The sequence below is a fragment of the Gorilla gorilla genome, chromosome 3, assembly GCF_029281585.2.
Source record: "Gorilla gorilla gorilla isolate KB3781 chromosome 3, NHGRI_mGorGor1-v2.1_pri, whole genome shotgun sequence".
NCBI classification, from domain to species: domain Eukaryota; kingdom Metazoa; phylum Chordata; class Mammalia; order Primates; family Hominidae; genus Gorilla; species Gorilla gorilla.
The window spans coordinates 200,957,463-200,978,649 of NC_073227.2; the positions used below are offsets into that span (position 1 = coordinate 200,957,463).

At 35.2% G+C, this 21,187-nt stretch overlaps 1 long non-coding RNA gene across 2 annotated transcripts in view; it reads right to left on the bottom strand.

The window, feature by feature from the left end:
• Nucleotides 1–21,187, bottom strand: part of LOC129533003 (uncharacterized) — a 106,785-nt gene that overhangs the window by 17,569 nt on the left and 68,029 nt on the right. For both annotated transcript variants that reach the window (XR_008678997.2, XR_008678998.2), the window contains 2 exons: nt 20,377–20,447; nt 20,113–20,167 (listed from right to left, as the gene is read on the bottom strand). This is a non-coding gene — a long non-coding RNA (uncharacterized lncRNA). The remainder of the gene's footprint in view (nt 1–20,112; nt 20,168–20,376; nt 20,448–21,187) is intronic.

Sequence of the window (21,187 nt, forward strand, 5' to 3'; positions counted from 1 at the left end):
AATTTAAAACTATTTTATTGCTTAAAAATGCTAATGACCATCTGAGCCTACAGAGAGCTGGAATCCCTTTACTGGTAGAGAATCTCACCTCAATATTGATGGCTGCTGACTGATTAAGGTTCTGGTTACTGAAGGCTGGTGTATCTGGGGCAATTTCTTAAAATAAGACAGTGAAGTTTGCCACATCAATTGAGTCCTCCTTTCATGAAAGACTTCTGTGTAGCATGCATTGCTGTGTGGTAATATGTTATCCACAGTAGAATATTTTTTCAAATTCAAGTCAACGCTCTCAATCCCTGCTGCAGCTTTATCAAATAAGTTTATGTAATGTTCTAAATCCTTTTTTTATTATTTCAACAATGTTCACAGCATCTTTACCAGAAGTAGATTCCATCTCAAGAAACCACTTCCTTTGGTCAGCCACAAGAAGCAGCTCCTCATCCATTCATGAGATTGCAGCAATTCAGTCACATTTTCAGGCTCTGCTTCTAATTCTAGTTCTCTTGCTATTTCTACCACCTCTGCAGTTGATTCCTCCACTGAGGTCTGGAACCCCTCAAAGTCATTCATGAAGGTTGGGATCAATTTCTTCCACACTCCTGTTAATGCTGATATTTGGACATTGCCCCATGAATCAAAAGTGTTCTTAATGGCTTCTGGAATGGTGCATTTTTTTCTAGACAGCTTTAATTAACTATGACCACATTAATCAGAGGAATCACTATCTATACAACTTCTAGCATTATGAAATGTATTTCTTATATAACAAGACTTGAAAGTTGAAATTACTTCAGGATACACGTGCTGCAGAATGGATACTGTGTTAGCAGGCATGAAAACAATGTTAACTCCTTGTATCTCTCCATCAGAGCTCTTCCATGACTAGCTGTATTGTCAATGAGCAATAATCTTTTCAAAGGAATCTTTTTTCCTAAGCAGTAGGTCTCAATAGTGGGCTTAAAATATTCAGTTAACCATGCTGTAAACAGATATGCTGTCATCCAAGCTTTGTTTTTCCATTCTTAGACCACAGACCAAGTATATTTAGCATAATTCTTAAAGGCACTAGGATTTTTGAAACATATAAGCATTGTCTTCATCTTAAAAGTAATCAGCTGTATTCACCCCTAACAAAACAGTCAGCCTGTCCTTTGAAGCTTTGAAGCCAGGCATTGACTTCTCCTCTGTAGTTATGAAAGTCCTAGATGGCATAAGACCTATTAGTATATATCGAAAAGCTATTGGTTTTGTAACCTTTTTCAATTATCATAGCCAGGTCTCCTGAAAAACTTGCTGCAGCTATTCCATCAACACTCATGGCTTCGTCTTGCTCTTTTATTTTATGGACATGGCTTCTTTTCTTAAACCTCATGAACCAACCTCTGTAACTTAAAACTTTCCTTCTGCAACTTGCTTACCTCTTTCAGCCATCATAGAATTGAAGAGAGTTGAAGTCTTGCTCTGGGTTAGGTTTTGGATTAAGGGAATGTAGCAGCTGGTTAGGCCTTCTATCCAGAACACTCAAACTTCCTCCATATCAGCAATATAGCTGTTTTGCTTTCTTATCTTTTGCGTGTTTGCTGGAGTAGTAAACTTAACTTACTTCAAGAACTTTTCCTTTGCAGTCACAGCTTAGTGAACTGTTTGGTACAAGAGGTCTAACTTTCAGCTGATCTCAACTTTCGACATGACACTATGTTTAATGATTTCTAGTTTTTGATTTTGAATTAAATTGAGAGATATCATTTTACTTAAACACTAACTGGTCATTGTAAGGTTATTAATTAGCCTAATTTTAAAATCATTGTGTTTCAAGGAATAGGAAGACTTGAGGAGGAGAGAAATGGAAAAAGGGTCAATTATTGGAGCAGTCAGAACACACATTTATCCATTAATTTTGCCATTGTATATGGAGTTGGTTTGTGGCACCCCCAAAACAATTACAACAATAACATCAAAGATCACTGATCAGAAATCATCACAAAAGATACTATAATCATGAAAAATTTTGCAATATTTGGAGAATTACCAAAATGTGACACAGAGACACAAAGAAAGCACATGTGTTGGAAAAATGGCACCAATAGATTTACTTGATGCAGGACTACTACAAACGTTCAATTTGTAAAGTGTAATAACTGTGAAACACAACAAAATGGAATATGACTGTACATCTTTTAATATAGGCTCAATTCAAATACATTAATTTGATATTAAATTAAAATCCTAAATATTTTACAATTTGAAATCAAATTTTGAACAGCACTTATCCCTGTCCTTCAAATTTTATAAAACAGTCTACATTATTAACAAGGACATTTTCAAAGGTTATTTACTAATGACAATTTAGATACAGAGCTATGCTTCAGTAACAGCTGTGTTTGTATAAAACATCTCAAGAAAATGTTATTTTATCATCATTTGTGTTTCTAAATTATGACAGTAGAAATATTTTGGGATATTTTAAGATATTGTGGCTGATATGGTTTGGCTGTATCTCCACCCAAATCTCATCTTGAATTGTAATAATCCCCATATGTCAAGGGCAGGGCCAGGTGGAAATAATCGAATCATGGGGGCAGTTTCTCCCATACTGTTCTCATGGTAGTGAATAAGTCTCACCAGATCTGATGGTTTTATAAATGAGAGTTCCCCTGTACAAGCCCTCTTGCCTGCCACCATGTAGATGTAACTTTGCTCCTCGTTCATCTTTGGCCATGATTGTGAGGCCCCCCTAGCTGTGTGTAATTAAACCTCTTTCATTTTTAAATTATGTCATCTCAGGTATGTCTTTATTAGCAGTGTGAGAACAAATTAATACAGTAAATTGGTAATGGGGGTGGGGTGCTGCTGTAAAGATACCCAAAATTGGAAGCGACTTTGGAACCATTTGGAGGGCTCATAAGAAGAGAGGAAAATCTGGAAAAATTTGGAACTTCTTAGAGACTTGCTGCATGGCTTTGACCAAAATGCTGTTAGTGATATGGATGATAAGTCCAGGCTGAGGTGGTCTCAGATGGAGATGAGGAACTTGGGAACTGCAGTAAAGGTCACTCTTGCTATGCAAAGAGACTGGTGGTATTTTGCCCCTGCCCTAGAGATCTGTGGAACTTTGAACTCGAGAGAGATGATTTAGGGTATCTGGCAGAAGAAATTTCTAAGTGGCAAAACATTCTAAAGAAAGCAGAGCATACAAGTTGGGAAAATTTGCAGCCTGACAATGCAAGAGAAAAAAAAAACCAATTTTCTGGGGACAAATTCAAGCCAGCTGCAGAAATTTGCATAAGTAATAAGAAGTAAAATGTTAATCACCAAGACAATGGGGAAAATGTCTCTTCCGGGCATCCTCTCCTGGAACAGGCCCAAAAGCATGGGAGGAAAAAATGGTTTCATGGGCCGGGCCCAAAGCCTCCCTGCTGTATGTAGCTTAGGGACTTGGCATTCTGCCTCCAAGTTGCTCTAGCCATGATTAAAAGGGGCCAAGGTACAACTGGGCCTTAGCTTCAGAATGTGCAAGCCCCAAGCCTGGGCAGCTTCCATGTGGTGTTGAGACTGTGGGTATACAGAAGTTAAGAATTGAGGTTTGGAAACCTCCGCCTAGATTTCAGAGGATGTATGGAAATGCCTGGATATCAGGCAGAGGTTTGCTGCAGTGGGTGGGGCCCTCATGGAGAACCTCTGCTAGGGCAGTGCAGAAAGGAAATGTGGGGTTGGAGGACCTGCACAGAGTGTCCACTGGGACACTGCCTATTGGAGTTGTTAGAAAAGGGCCACCGCCCTCCAGACTCCAGAATGGTAGATCCACTGAGAGCTTGCATCATGTGCCTGGAAAGGCCACAGACACTCAATGCCAGCCCATGAAACCAGCCAGGAGTGGAGGGCTGTACCTTGCAAAGCCACAGGGGTGGAGCTGCCCAGGCTTGGGAGTCACCATGACCTGGATGTGAGACAAGGAGTCAAAGGAGATTATTTTGGAGCTCTAAGATTTGCCTGCCCCACTGGATTTTGGGTTAGCTTGGGGCCTGTGGCCCCTTTATTTTGGCCAGTTTATCCCATCTGGAATGGGTGTATTTACCCAATGCCTATACAACCATGATATCTAGGAAGTAACTAACTTGATTTTGATTTTACAAGCTCATAGGCAGAAGGGACTCATAGGCAGGTGTCCCCACCTAAACCTCACCTGGAATTGTAATAATCCCCATATGTCAAGGGCCAGACCAGGTGGAGATAATTGAATCATGAGGGCCATTTCCCCCATGCTGTTCTCGTGGGAGTAAATAAGTCTCACGGTATCTGACGGTTTTATAAATGGGAGTTCCCCTGTATATATGAGAGTGCCAAAATGCATTTTCAAGTTGAACACTAATGATTAATTGTATTATTTAATATCATGAAATTTTGTCCTATAGAATCCTTGCTCACCTCTAAAAACTCTTTCACTTAGTGTGCACCTGCATCCAACCAAAGAGATGCTATCCATGTGGTATGGTTATTTAAAAAGAGAAATATAGATGATAGAATGCATAAATGTAGCATAAATGAAATTTTTAAATAATACAATGTTTGAAAACCCATCAATTCAGGCAAAGTTAATCCAAAAAACTGATAATATCTATGTGTAAGGCAGCATATATTTTTAAAAAGTTGTATGAGGTATAGTCTCAGTCTGTATTCTGCTGCTATAACAATTCCACAGACTGCGCAATTTATAAACAACAGACGTCTAAATGGCTGACATTTCTGGAGTCTGGGAAGTCCAAGAGCATGGTGTTGGCATCTGCTGGAGGTCACCCCATGGCAGAAGGTGGAGGACAGGAGTGAGCGCACAAGACAGAGAGGGAAGGGAGTTGAACTCAAGCTTCTTAGGAGGAAGCCATGCTCATGATAACGGCATTAATCCATTCACAAGGGCAGAGCCTGCATGTCCTAATCACTGCTTTAAAAACCCACCTCCCAATAGTGTTACAATGGCAGTTAAGTTTTCAACGTATGAACTTTCACGGTATACATTCAAACTATAGCAGACAGAGTACCCACTTTTAAAAAGAGGGTAAGCTAAAATTAAATTTTTCAAAGTCTAAATCTGCAAAACTAACACTTTTTTTTTACATGAGAGATAATTTTTGAACATAGAATCTAATCATTCTGGAAATGCAAATCAAAATCACAATGAAATGTTACCTTACACTTTTTAAGGAGACTAATATAAAAGAGAAGAGATAACAAATGTTGGCAAGAATGTGGTGAAAAGAGAACTCTCATACACTGTCGGTGGAATTGGAAATTGATGTGGCCATTATGAAAACCAGTGTGAAGGTTCCTCAAAAATTTTTAAAAACAAACCCAAACTACTATGGGATCTAGCAATGCCACGTCAGAGAACATATTCAAAGAAAACAAAACCAGTATGTTGAAGAGATATCTGCACTCCCGTTATTGCAGAATTATTCACAATAGTTACAATATGGAAAACAACTTAAGTGTCTGTTGAAAAATGAATGAATAAGAACAACATGGTAATATAGACAATGGAATATTATTAAGCCATGAAAAAAGAAGGAAATTCTGCCATTTGCAACAGCATGGACGAAACCAGAGGATTTTATGCTAAGTGAAATAAGCCAGACAATGAAAGACAAACACTGTCTCACTCGTATGTTGAATCTAAAAAAATTCAAACTTCTAGAAGCAGAGAGTCGAACAGTAGTTTCCAGAGGTTAAAAAGGGGGAAATGGGGACATGTTGGTCAAAGAGTACAAACTTTCAGTTATAAGATGAATATGTTCTGAGGACCTCATATACAGCATGGTGGCTAGAATGAACAATACTGTATTGCATTGTACACTTGAAATTTGCTAAAAGAGTAATCTTAATAGTTTTACCCCCTCCCCCAAAAATTAACTATATAAGGTGATGAAAGTGTTAATTACCTGGATTATGGTAATCATTTCACAATTTTTACATATGTCAAATCATCACATTGTACTCTTTAAATATATATAATTTCATTTGTCAATTATAAACTTAATAGAACTGAAAAAATTAAAAAAACTCAAAGTGCGTTATTGAGCAGAGGGCTCATACCCAGACTGCAAACTCTTTCCACGTGTGCTCTGAACTTCATTTTTTTCTTTAACTTCACCCTTCACTTTTCTGAGAGTTTTTCTCATCCCCTCTTCTATGTGTGATGCTACTCATCCCTTTACTGTAATAGAGTCTCTTGTCATAAACAAACACAAATTATTTATTTTGAGTTTCTTGCTATTGACCTCCTCAAAATAGAAATATGTGCATTTAGAAATAAGAAATAGACACAGAGATTAGTAAATTGGCATTCATAAGGTCACAAAACCATTGTATTCTTTAGCCCTGACTTAAATACAAGTCATATTTCTGGCCAATTCAATAGTTTTATCCAGACAGTGTTTGTTAATCAAATAATATAACCATGAAGGTGGTTGCTTAGGTTCAAACATCACCTGCACAAATGCAGGTACAGGCTGGGGAAAACCTATCATGACTGTGGTCACTTTGATAGCCCTGAAGGGCTGAGTGTCCAGAATTTATAAACCTGTAAACTTTCTGAACCTCAAATCTGGTTTATCATCACTGGTGGCAGAATTGAGATCATTTTACTTAATTATTGAGAAGCCAATGTTATTGGTGATGGCTTTGTGTTTCTAGCCCACAAACTGAAATACATAGGTTATTGGAGGAAGGACAAGCCCCAGAACCTCTCCAATGTCACGGGAATGATAAAAATTTAATCACTTTTGCTGATAGAAACTTTTGATTGTCTCCTTTGTTTCACCACTTTATTCCTATTTTCCTTCAAGCCACAATATCAAAACAGAAGCATAGCTATTAGTAACTATTTTTGTAAGCTCTTCCAAATATTTTTTCCTGTTTAATTGGAATAATATCACTGAGTATACAGCCACAGCCATCCATAAATCACAGAAGGCTTCCCAAGACTTCCACAAAATATTGAATTTATTTCTTAGTGTGCTAATACACTTTTAAACATTATAAAACTTGTACTTATTGTTCTTAACCTTTCTTTCCTATTAGAAAATCTTTCCAAAATTATGCTAATGATTGTGGAAAGAAATGGAGGTAAATAAGAGTCCAGACTGAGTAGTCTCATTGCTGAAAATTCTTAATAATTAAAGCAGTCTGGCATCACTAAGCTTACATTAGAAACACAAGCAGTTAACTTTTAAGTACAAAATATATCACTTCAAATATTTCCAGTCAACCATGAATGTCATTCTGATTACTTAACAAACAAAAGTTAGAGTATAAATTTTTTACTAATGAATAATGTGCAAAATACATTTTACTGTTGATGGTAACAGCTATTAACATTTCCCTATGAGAGACAGCTCTGTGTATATGTGTGTAGAAACTTTTAAAAAAGAAATATTGCTAAAATGAGGAATATTTCTATCAGAACTTCAATAAAATTCTTCTGAATCTCAAAAAAAAATCAAAAGTGAAGATAACCTCAATAAACAAAAACATAGAAGAAATAATGAGAAATTTTTAGCTTGTTCAATTATGTTAAAGTTTTCCCTTTGATTAAAGGAGAAATATTAAGATTATCTCAAGTGTTTGAAACGTATACAGATTAACAGGCATAATATATAACGTCTTCCTCTCATTTACTGCAATGTTCTACAAATCAGATGGAAATCTGATTATTTCACAAATCAGATGGAAATTTTATTACACAATTTCTGCAAATACATTGATCAATCACTATTTGAAATATTTATTTTTTAATAGACTCATTGTATATTTTATAAATCCTAGCTTTAAGATAAAATAATTTTCATGAACTTGAAAAACATCAAATAAGAATGTCTTAATAATGTGATTATGTTAAAAGAGGTACTTTTAGAAATATTTGTTGCTAAAAAATTCACTTTTTTTTTTCTTTTGAGATGGAGTTTCACTCTTGTTGCCCAGGCTGGAATGCAAGGGAACAATCTAGACTCACTACAACCTCTGCCTCCCAGGTTCAAGCAATTCTCCTGCCTCAGCCTCGCAAGTAGCTTGGATTACAGGTGCCCACCACCATACCCAGCTAATTTTTGTATTTTTAGTAGAGAGGGGTTTCACCATGTTGGACCGACTGGCCTCGAACTCCTGACCTCAGGTGATCCACCTGCCTCAGCCTCCCAAAGTGCTGGGATTACAGGCATGAGCCACCATGGCTGGACAGAAAACCACTTTTTACATGAAATATTGCATTCATAACATTTAAGAAAATATTTGTAACTATTAAGAATAAATTGTTTCATAGTATAAGTGAATTCCAACAAGTATCATAGAAAAAAGAAAGTATTACCAAGTGATGTATCTAATGATGTTGACACACACGAAAACTCAAATTTCACATTGCATTTGTGAGAGTATAAATTGTCTCCTACCAATATAATTGTTTCCATATTAAGTCAATAACATTAATTTCATTAGTTACTATAGCTCATCCAGATGTCATAGTACTCCCCGAATATCCCTCTAAGGACATTCAGATAATAAGCTATACCAACATTTCAAATATTCTTTTTACAATGACATATTTCAAACATAAAAGCAAATATAAGGATAACTACTCTAACTCTATATCCATCAACCAGTTAAAAACAAATCTGATCATTTTTGATATTTCTCTAAGATGTTTTTTACAAAAATGAAACAGAGTAGTTGAAGTCAGCCTTTACTTCCCATATACTCTGCAATTTCATTCTTATCCATTTCCAGAGGAAATCTCCATTTTGTGTTTATTGTATACAGTTTTTATACAGCTATATTTATACATATACACAAACACTAATATTGTATAAATTGATTTTAATTGAAATTCTAATATAAACAGAATTACCCTGAACTTACATTTTTTGAGTCTTGCATTTGAAATCTCCCAATGTTGATATTTGTTCGTTTAATTCAAATGCAATATTTTAATTTATTGTATAACAACATCTCCATTGATTTCCTTATTCTCCCTTTAGTGGCTATTATAGTTTCTACACATTGTTAATAATGTTAGAGTTAGTGACATACATATGTTTGAGTATTTATCCAGAATTGGAATTGCTGGCTTATAACCTATGCATCTCTTCTGCTTCCCTAGATTTTACCAACTTGCCTTCTAAAGTGATTGACAAATTCATATTCCAACCAGTGTGAGAATTCTTACATTTCTATGTATTGGGATAAATAACCTTTTGAATTCTTGCCTAAAGGAGGGATTTCATTTTCTTAAATGTGCTTTCTTTCTTTCTTAATGAGATTAAGCATTATGTATGTGCTATAGATACTATGTATGTGCTATAGATATAGCACATAAATTCAGGTATATAAATTTGAGTGGTTTATTCGTAGTATTTGTCCATATGTCTATGAGTGGTTTTTTTTTATTATTACTCTTTTGGCATTCTTATTTTCTGTTTTCTGTTTCTTTATTAATTACACGTTATAAATACATTCTTCCATTCTCCACTTATTTTTTTTGCCTTTTTATGGTGTCTGAATTTTAAATGTTACTCTCTAGATTTTCACCTTTCCTCCTTCTGAATACATTTATTTATCAACCTGAAATTATTTTTTAATTTGAACAATTATCAATAGCAATAATTGCAAACTCTTTATAATAAAAACTTCAAGAGTTACTCTCTGACCACCACTGCTGTCTTTCCAACTCCGTCCCCAATGCCAGCTACCCTTTATCCTTACTGGGGATCCTTCTAGCTCTCTTCCTTTATATACTGTCTTACCATTTATATATTCTGTAATGTCCAAGATCCCCTTTTGTAATAAATTAATTGTATATATCCCTAACAATCTTTCTCCTCTCTCTTTTCATGTTGGTTGTTTGTGTAAAACACAACCATAGTTAAAATCCAATTCTCTAGCTGAATGTGGCTAGAAAGAAATGAAAAATCATGTTAAATATCCTCACTTAAATGAAAGACAAATAACTTCAAGTTGGCTCTCCATAAGTTTTATATCGTTTCCAAATATTTGCAGATTTTCTAGATATCTTTATGTTATTAATTCATAATTTAACTGCATTATACTTAAGGAACATATTTTGTAATAATTACATTATCTAAAATTTATTGATTTTATGGCCCATAATATAGTCTGTCTTGGTAAATGTTCTGTATGCACTTGATAAGAATGTGTATCCTTCAATTGTTTAGTGGAATGTTCTATAAAATGTCAATTACAAAGTGTTGGTGGATAGAGTTTTCAAGTACTCTATATCCTCACTGATTTTCTGTCTACATGTTCTATCAATTATTTTGAGATTAGTGTTGTGGGATTGTCTATTTATGCTTTCAGTTTTATCACTTTTTGCTTTATATATTTTAAATTTCTGCTACTTGTAAGCAATGGTTAGAATTTCTATGTTTTCCTAATAAATTGGCCACATTTTCATTATCGTCTTTATCTCTGTTACTATTGTTTGTTTTGAAAAATGCCTTGCTGTTAATATAGCCACCTTGAATGTTTTTTTCTTTTTTTTTTCTTTTTTCTTTTTTTTTTTTTGAGACGGAGTCTCGCTCGGTCCCCCAGGCTGGAGTGCAGTGGCGTGATCTCGGCTCACTGCAAGCTCCACCTTCCGGGTTCACGCCATTCTCCTGCCTCAGCCTCCAGAGTAGCTGGGACTACAGGCGCCCACCACCACGCCCGGCTAATTTTTTTTTTTTTTTTTTTTTTGTATTTTTAATAGAGACGGGGTTTCACCGTCTTAGCCAGGATAGTCTCGATCTCCTGACCTCGTGATCCGCCCGTCTCGGCCTCCCAAAGTGCTGGGATTACAGGCGTGAGCCACTGCGCCCGGCCTTGAATGCTATTTTCATCGGTATTAGCATAGTGTATCCGTTGACATTCTTACACTTTTTGCATCCTTACACTTTTTCCATCCAACCTATTTACATCTTTATAAAGTAGATACCTTACAGGCAGCCAGTTATTAATGCTTGCTTTTAATTTCAGTATGACAATCTTTGTGTTTAATTGTTTAGACCATTTACTTGTAATTATTGATAGGGTTATGTTTAAATTTACCATCTTATTATTTGTTTTTTTTTTCTTTGTCCCATCCATTCTTTGTTCCATTTTCTCATTTTTCTGCCTATTTTGGATTAGTATTTTCTTATTATTCTGTTTTATTTCTTGTATTGACTTTCTATCTATGAGTCTTTTGTATTATTTTAGTAGTTGCTATAAAGTTTAGGGTATACATTCTAACTTCTCACAATCTATTTTCAAATATACTATGCCACTTAACATACAGTGTATCTTTACAAGAGTATACTTCCATTTAGCCCTTCAAAGCTTTTATACTGTTGTATATTTTATTTCAATAGATGTTGTAAATTCCACAATACATTGTTTTATCCTTTTTGTAAGAAGTGAATTATATTTTAATTATTTAAATAATAAAAATAAATATTTATATTTACTAACGAAGCTACTATTTTTGATACTCTGTGTTTCCTTGTACAGATCCAGGTTTCCATGTGGTATCATTTTCCTTATGCTTGAAAGACTTAACGTTTCTTTTTTTTTTTTTTTTTTTTTTTGAGATGGAATCTCATTCTGTCGCCCAGGCTGAAGTGCAGTGGTGCAATCTCAGCTCACTGTAACCCCCACCTCCCAGGTTCAAGCGATTCTCCTGCCTCAGCCTCCCAAGTAGGTGGGATTACAGGCATGAGCCACCACACCCAGACTTAACAATTCTTTTGATGAAAGTCAGCTTGTGATGAAGTTTTTTAGTTATCTATGTTTGTATAGATCTTTGTTTTGCCTTCATTTTCTAAAATTTATTTTCTCTTAGTAAAGGATTATAAGGTGACTTTTCCTTTTTGCCCCAGTACTTTAAAGATGTTGTACTATTGTCTTCTTATTTGCATTGGAATATCTTTGGCCATTATATATTTAAATGTGTCTACCCAATTCCTCCCTCTCTATGGAACTCTAATACCCATATATTTGGTTGCTTGCAGTTGTTCCACACTTTACCAATGCTCTGTTTATTTTTTTTCATTCAGTCCTTTTTCTTTCCATTTACTTTTTGATAGTTTTTTTTTTTACTATGCCTTCAATTGTATTACTTCTTGTTTCTGACTTATCTCTTCTAACCTTAGCACCTTCAGTGTACTTTTCATCTTAGATATTGTAGTTTTCATGTCTAGAAGTTTAGGTCTTTGTAATTTATTTCATATCTCACATTAATATGTTTATTATTTAATCTAGTTTCTTGATGGGATATAGGATACAGTTAGTTTTTAAAGTCCTGATCTAGTAATCCTGCCATCTGTATCATTTCTGAGTCAATGTTAATCGATGTTTTTTTCTTCTAGCTATGGGTTATAGTTTCCTGCCTTTTTGACTGATTCATAGTTTTTGATTGGGTGTCAGATGCTATACATTTTACCTTGTATGTCCCAGATATATTTTGCAGTCCTATAAAAATTTTTGAGCTTTATTTGCTAAATGCAAATGGGAACATTTTTTTCTTTGGGGTCTTTCTTGTGACCATTCTTGGATCAAAGCAGCCTTTAGTATAGAGTATTTTTCTTTACTGCTGACACAAGATCTTAGTACTCTATTCAATGTAACATTAATTATGGCGCTTTCCACTCTGGCTGGTGGGAACAGGCATTACTCCAAACCTGGTTTGTGTGTCAGGCACTGAGGCACTGTTCACCCTAATTTTTTCAAGTGATTTGTTTAGCAGCCTCTATTTGTTTTCTCACACACCTGTAGTGATCAGTAGATACTTGGACTTGAAGGGGACCTTTTGCAGATTTTGGGAGTTCTTTCCCTGTGCAGCTCTTTTTGTTCTCTAGTACTTGGTTTGCATGCTGAGGACATCCTGACTTGCTTGCATGCTCAGTTCTGTGTCCTTAAATCAAGGACTCTGTGGATCTCTGCCTGGATTCTCCCACCCTACCCCAGAGCTTGAAATACCTATTTCTGGGCAGTAAGCCAGAGAATTATAAACTAACCTTGTTTGTTTATTTTCTGCCTCCAAGGGATCACAGTATTTCATTGCCTGATGTCTAATTTCTTGAGAGCCACTGGTTTACATATAAAGCCTGAATTGTCAGTTGTTTCAGGTGGGGATGGGGTGTGTGTAAATTCAGTTTCAGTTACTTCATTTGCAAGGAAATCAAAACTTGAATGACAGCTTAGTAAAGTAATTCTAGTATATTCCTTTTAGCTCCATTCTTTTAGCATTAATTGTTGTGGTAAAAACTGTTATATACCTACTGATCTTTATACTAGTTAATGTATTTTGTTTCTCTGATATTTGTATAAAATTATTTCTTTATCCCTGTTGCTCAGTTTCTCATCTTGTGACTGTCTGTGTCGCCATTTATTTACCCTATTCATATACTGGGTACTATTTTAATATCGTGCTTTTCTGAGAAAAGAGATTAGGTTAAAAACACTGAGTTTTAACTATTTGTATATTATTTCTTTGCAATTCCCTTGATTTTCTGACCTTGAACTACTCTTAGAAAAATATCATCTCCTGAATTTATCTTTCTTCTACTTAACTGTTTTTTTTTTCATTTTAAACTTTTGAAGCAAAATTCTGTGACTTTTCTAAATTTTATATTCCAACTTACTGTTTTCATAGGGACTAGATTAGAGCCTATCCCTTGCACACATTTTTAAATTTCAAACTTTGATTTTCATCTGGAAAAGTAATTGGTTCACTTTCAAATTCTTACTTACCTGCTTCATTTGATCATGTTTTTATATTCTCCTTTAGTACTTTTTGCAGATGTAATTTCCTTATTTATTTCTTTGAAGATAAATTTTAAATATTGAATACAATTTTATTTCTAATTCATGACAAATTATCACTGCTTTGTTATGATTTTATCGTTGATCTTTCATACAATTAGATTTCAAATTTTACTTTCTGTTTGTTTTTTCTATTTATTTTAAATAAGTAATTTTCACTTTTTGGTTCATTTGTATCTTATTTTTCTCTTTTTTTCCTCTGTGCTCATCCTTTTTTAAATAATGAGTATGTGGTTAGCTTGCCCAAGGACAACGAAGTGCAGGCCATACTTTGCCAGTGTCATGGTGATGGTGATATTTTATAGACAGAATCTCTGTGACAGCTGAAAATTGTTGGTTTTCTCTGTAGTGTACTATCCTTCCTCCCTAGGCTCAGAGTTTGCTAGCCTTGGGCTACTTACTGAGAGGTGGTACAACCATATCCCAGCTTCAAGCCTTGAGACTATCACTGGTCCCGAATCCAGCATGGAGCACTTCCATACCTCTTTATCCCTCTAGGGTCAAACCACCACCACTCTTTCCTGCTTTCATAGCACAGAAAATCCAATGCTCATTTCTAATCATCACTTTATTTATTCCTTCTTTTTCTAATCTACAAAGATATTGTTTCTGAATCTGGCTATTTTTAAAAAATTATTTTGCCTACAATTGCTGTTTGAAACAGGAGATGTATCAAAATATACATTTGTTATGCCACAATTTTTGTAAAATCTTAAGCCAAGGATATTTTTATCCTATAAAGTACATCAATTAATAATTCTTTGGACAACAGAATTTACAGAAGTTCTAGAATTTATAGGGTGTTTAGAAATTATTCATTCTAAAAATACAACAGGAAAAAACTGAGAGAAATTGACAATGTTGACTTTCTAGCTTCTCTTTGTCTTTAAGATGAATTCATCTTGTAAACTGAAAGACAGATATTAATTTTTCTTAATTGAAATAACATAATTTCTAGAAACAATTTTTAAAGAGAAAACCGTAAAGAAGGTCAGCTATTTTGTGAAATGCAAAAATTAGACTAAAATACCTCACTCAAATAGATGTCTACTTCTGAAGAATTAGTTATAAAAGTGCTTCTTCAAACTTCTCACTTAGAAAGTGTGTATCCAATTAACCATTGCCTTGAAGGCTTTTATACTCGCATCTCTTGAAGTAGAGGTCAAACAGAGGGTTAATTGGAGATTTCAAAGCAGAATTTTTGGAAAAATTAAAGTATTGCTCTGAGAAATTTGACTTTGTAATAGATATCTTGTAATTTTCCTGAAGCTATATTCACCAATGACTTCACGTAAGTAGTTTTGTATTGACAGAAAACACAGGGTACTAAAAGATAGATTAGTTAAATTACTTCACCAAATGCATTTTCAATTCAGTAGGAGTGTTTAATCATGGATTAAAAGTGGAAATATTTATGGCATTGAGGAAAATGGTATCCTTGTTATTTAACCTTAACTACAAGATCATGTCAACCCCAAGTACAAAGTTAACCATATTCTGATATGCAGCTCAGCTCTAGGCTACTATTTAAAAGATAACTTTTGGACGCCCTAAGACTATTGTTATCTTGAATAATTTATTACCACCGGCTTCCTGTATTTCATCATATTTTCCTCTAAAAATCACCTTTTCCAGAGAGGGCAGTGACATTAGCTTGTTTCCTATCATTTAGTTACTGCTAGAGTCTCTCCGGCATTACTACACAAACATACAAGAAAAGCAACTGAATTCTCTTGTTAAGTACGGACTCAGATCAAATTGGAATAGGATGAAAAAACAGCCTGACTTTCTGTAATGGTTCTTTTGTTTGGGGGCACACACTTTCCTTCTTATTGAAAAAAAAATAGGGAGAACATCCATAAAGAAGAGTCCCATTTTCATCCTACAATTTACTAATATGATTACATTTATAGAGTATAACTTCCCAGATTTGTGTGGACTTATGCTAAGGCATAAGCATTACGATTAGACAAAGACAAGAAAACCCCAGATATCAAACTATCACACATGCGCACGCACACACACACACACACACACAATCAAAGGTATTTTAAAAATGATATTAACATCTCTGGCACCGGGATTCAGTAAGCAATGACGGATCAATGCAACTTATAGACCTTCAGGCCCAGAAAAATATTTCTAAAATTTCTTGCCCATTGTCTTCAAACAAAAATTTACTATGTTCAAATGCCATGACTTTTGTATTTTATGCTTCCACCCTTGTTGAAGATAGACTCTGATTTGTACTTCAGGGAGGGATTTAGGAGCTAAAGAGCTTAGTAAGATAATCTTTTTCTCTGAATGAATGAAATAGATCTTTCTTAACAAAGTATTTTTTTCTTAGAATTGTTGAAAGTCCATTTTCTTATTCATATTTGTGTTTCAGTGTGTGATCCTGAGGGCATTCAGAAATTATTGAAGTATTCTGCTCAGTTGGGCTTGGTAGCTGAGAAAAAAATTATAATACTTAAGAATCAAATTTCTCTTTTATTTTTTTACAGACTGTAAGTTATATTAGTAAGATCTATCGATGTTTTTGGATGCCATATAATCCATTCACTTTGCCACATAATCTTGCATTATTGAGCGACTATCCTAGTGTTTATGCACCTACTCTCCTATTTTAAGTTCTTCCATACTTTTATTCTGTGGAGAGTGCTGCTACGATCATTTTTGTAAATGTCTCTTCTTTTATATGTGCAAAGATTTCTCCCTAGCATTTATTTGTGGTTGGCATTGTTGAAATAACACACTGGTAGTGTGATTCCAGGTCCTGATCTTGGGAACTAGAGGGACATTGAATGCTAGAATTGTCAGTTTACATTTTATAAAATATTCAGTAAATTTAATTAAATGTCAATTTATTTAACTAACTTTTGCTGAATTTTATTATGTGCTCAAATATAGTGAATTTTATGGACATTGATAGTGCAAAAAAAGGAGACTGTGGTGCCGGGGCTAGGGGAGAGTTTGTATCTACAAATAGATTGATCAGAGGAGGCGCTAATAACATAACCCCGATCCAATACTTGAACATGGGGAGAGAGTGTCCATAAGGAACAGCCATGAGGAACCTGAGGGAAGAGGGAACAAGCCTCTAAGGCAGTGTTGTGTCCAGAATGCTTGAGGAACAGCAAACAGCAGGGAAGGTAAAATGATTGCAGCAAGGTGAATGAGGGAAAAATAACAAGAGATAAGTCAGAGTGGTAACAAGGGAGGGAGCTGGTCACCTCGTGAATAAGTCATTGTTAGGTAGGACTTTGGTTTTTGTGACTTAGGTTTTTAAGGGATCACTCTGACACCACACTTGAGAAGAAATTATAGCACACAGAGTGGTGCAGAGGAGGTGGAGGAGATGGATAGCTCCTGTCGGGGGCCTGCCGTCTCTCTGGTCCTGAGGGATGCAGCTGACATATCAGACAGGACAGCATGCAACCCAGAGGCCTTGCAATGCATGTTTCTGGGACCCAAGTTATGTATGTAGGAGAAAAGTTGGACAGATGTAGGATGAGAGACTTAGTAAGAGTTTTGAGTACCGTAGTTATCATCTTCTACAAAGGATACGCAAAGGATACCTATACCTTGCCACAGAGACAACCATAAAATCTCTACAATATTGTCCGCGTCATAGCAAAAGCTGCTGGTGCTGCAGATGGACTGCTGACATTGGCGTCACAGCCAAAAGCAGAAGGGAGGAAATAGTTTCACTCACCTTCCAATGTCCTGCTAGTACTTTATAGTGGAGTAACCTAAACAGAAACCAGCTGCCAAGCATTGGGAAGCAAAATTCTCAGGCTTTCAGGCCCATAAATTACACAGGCAAGCACATTTAAGAGTAGCAGTAGAGTTGTGGTCTAATCTACAAACATCTGACCCACTTAGAATTACCAGCTTGATGGCTACTGTGTCCGGAACCTCCAGAGGGAATCCTTTAATGACTCTTCTCATCATTCTCAGAGTAAAAGTGAATGCAAACAGGATACATTTCACTATATTCTTATAGCATCATCATGACGGAGAGAAACATGGTGCAACATTAAAGGTTATTCTGAGAAGGCAAACTTAAAGAGTAAATACCAAAACATCAGCTAAAAATGCTTGCAAAGAAGTAAGGCCATTAGGCCAAAAATGCTCTTAACCGATCCCATCATTCCGGAAGTGCCACACACTATCACCCGTTCCGAGATTGTTCTCAGCCTCAGTTAATCAAATCTCCTCTTTGTCATGAGTGGTAATCTGTGCTATCCCCAGAGTTGAAGATATATATATTAATAAAAGTAACAAAATTAAAATATACACATCCTTTGTCAAGTTATTTCTAAACCGTTCATTGTAAATCTGTTTCTATTTTGCCTGAGCTGCAGGTAAATCTCTATAGGCTACTTGACATTTCATTTGATAGTTTTTATTTCAAAATTGATAACTACATAGCTGGCAAATTATGACTTGTAAGCCAAATCCATCCCACTTCCAGTTTTTGTAAACAAAATATTATTGGAGCACAGTCATGCCTGTTTATTTACTTATTGTCTCTGGCTTTCTTCATCCTAGAACAGCTGAGCTGAGTAGTTGCGATAGCTAATTTCAGGTTCACATTTAGCAAAGCCAAAATATTTACTATCTGACTATTCAGGAAAGAACTTTGCTGAGCTCTGTTATCTATGATACTTTACTTGGTATTTCATTCTGGGTAACTGTAGTTGGTGACACCTTCCATGAGGACCTGGGTTCGGTAATCTTGGGCTCACTGTTTTCTTTTATCACAAATCTCCACCAGCCTCCAAATTTAGTGATTTTTAAAATCTGATTAAGTTAAATCTTTAATGCTTCTTCTTTGTCTTTTTCAAATTGTTTTCACACTGTCTCAATTGCTAAAATAATGTCATAGCTGAATTATTCTTCTGCCTCCAGTCAAATCAAATGCCAATAACAGGTGATGCTTCATGACTTTTTAATGTAACTCCTTGCTAAAAAGCATCTGTGCTTCCCCAGTTGACCAATAAAGGTGAATCTGTTTCTCTGTCTCCCCTCCAATTTCTTTTATAACCTCAAACAATACCTCTCACTAGTCACCTGCAGAAATGCTATTCATCATTCAGGAAACCCAAGAAAACCACATCACTATTTCCCAAATAATATGTACTTAAAAGAATGATGATTCCTATAACATATTATTGTTATTGAAAATTATAGAAATTATATTTAACTTTTCTATGCCTTAGCAGATGGTTGTTCCAGACACCATCCACTGAGGCATAGAAAAGTTAAAAATAAATGAGACATCTAATTGACTGGGACCTGCACATTCGAGAAGTTCGTGGAGTTTCACTTTATTCCTTTAGAGGGAACAATCCATCTAAGTCCATATTTGTAAAAGAAATTAGAATTCTATTTTTTATAAAAAGTATTTAATAAATAATGTGATTTTAGTAAAAATCGACCTTAATCATAAAGTTATTTTTCATGCCTAAAAGATGACCCATGGGTATTTAGCGTTAAAACATACTGTTATTTGATGATTGACTGAAGATGTCCTTGGTCATGAAAGGGGCGAACATTGAACTGGGGAAAATGTGGTGTAATCTTCAAGCCCTCTGAATTTATTATTGCAGTGTAAAAAATCTCTATTCTGCTTCTTAATCTAGGTGATATTTTTCTCCAAGATCTGAGGAGAAAAGCATTTCTTGGACTCTGATACTTTTCCTAAAGCATTTTTCTCTTTTCTTTTTTCAGAGGTCATTGTCAAAGTTTTTGTCCTTGAAAGGTTAGCTAAGTCTATAGATTTTTATTTGAAGTTACAAGTGCTCTTCAGCATTTCAGTTATAGGTGTCTACTTCTGCAATGGTATGAGACATTGCTCTTGTAAAAATTTCAATCTGTATGGTGGAAAATTTTTGAAAAGTATTGTCAAGTGTATTACTTTCTGCCGAAGGTTAATCAGATACTGCTGAATGATGAAGTTAGTTCTTTGAATAGTTAATGCTATTCTCAAGATTCTATTTGATACAAATAAAAATTACAATAAAAAGTTTAAAAAACAGTTTGAGAAACTGAAAGTGTCAATCTATTATTTTTATGATTTAATGGAAAGTAAAAAATATGCATCCACAATCTTTTAGGCAGTTTCATGAGCCATTACAAAGTGGAATGGAATATTACTATTTATTGAGTATTCACGAAGCTAACTTTCTTTAAAAAACATTAGGAAAGGGTAGAAAAGTTAATATCATTTTAATAAATATCAGTTTTGTGATATTAGGTACTTACGTTTCCCGACTATCATCTCTCTCTCTGTCTCTCTCCGTCTCTCTCTTTTCGTTCTCTTGTTTACATACAGAATACAGACATTAGGAAAAAGGTTGATAGTTAGGGACCCACAGAAGTAAAATCTATAGAAATAAGCAAGACTTCAAAACTCTAAATAAGGCCATTTGGTTATTAAGATATTGCCCATGTTTAAAAAAATAAGAAACACCTATAAATGATTGGATGCCATGCTGACATAAAGAAGGCACAGATGTTAGATCATACCTGGCACTCCTTCTATGTTCCTCAGGCAATAGTCACAGGACTGCTGAGACCCTGAACAAAATCCAGAAGTTCTGTCCAGAAAGGAATGAGATGATATTAGGCAACTACTGTCAGCAACCAACACAAGGGATTTAGGTATCAAGCAACTCTTCATCTCTCCCTTTTTCTTTTTTCCTGTTTACCAAAATCCAGTAAGTTAATTACAAATTTGACAAACAAATGAAGGAATGATCACATAGGCATTCTAGGTGACCATCTAAATTCACCAAAAATTAAGTATCCCCAAACCTACCAATTTGTGTGCTATGAAGAAAAAAAAAAAAGAGACAGAGAGAGAGAAAGAATGTTCTGGAAAGGACATTATCTTGTACATAAGGGCTATTTCTATTTAGAAAAATCCACACTGTGAACTTTGAAGCCGGGCATCTCCTCTCAGCTAGGGCACTGGCAAAGGATAGAGAAGGAGCCGATAAAATGCCATCACCCACGGTGACGACTCCAGACGGTGGGAGACAAAGAGGCAACAGCATTAGGTTTCTTCTGGCATCTCCATTAGAATTGAAAACAGGAGTGACATTGACAAATATACAGTAATGGCAATGACAGTAGAAGCATTCGAACCATACTGTGCTGAGCTGTTTAACCTCTGCTTCCTGATTCTAGTGAGATTTCAGAATCTACTTCTCTAGGCTTCTCATTGTTTTTTGTGACCCAGTTATATATTTCTAAATTCATTTTCTATGTATGTGGCCAGTCATTTTCTAACATCTACAACTATCAGGCAATAAAGATGGCTGATGCAAAGGGTAGG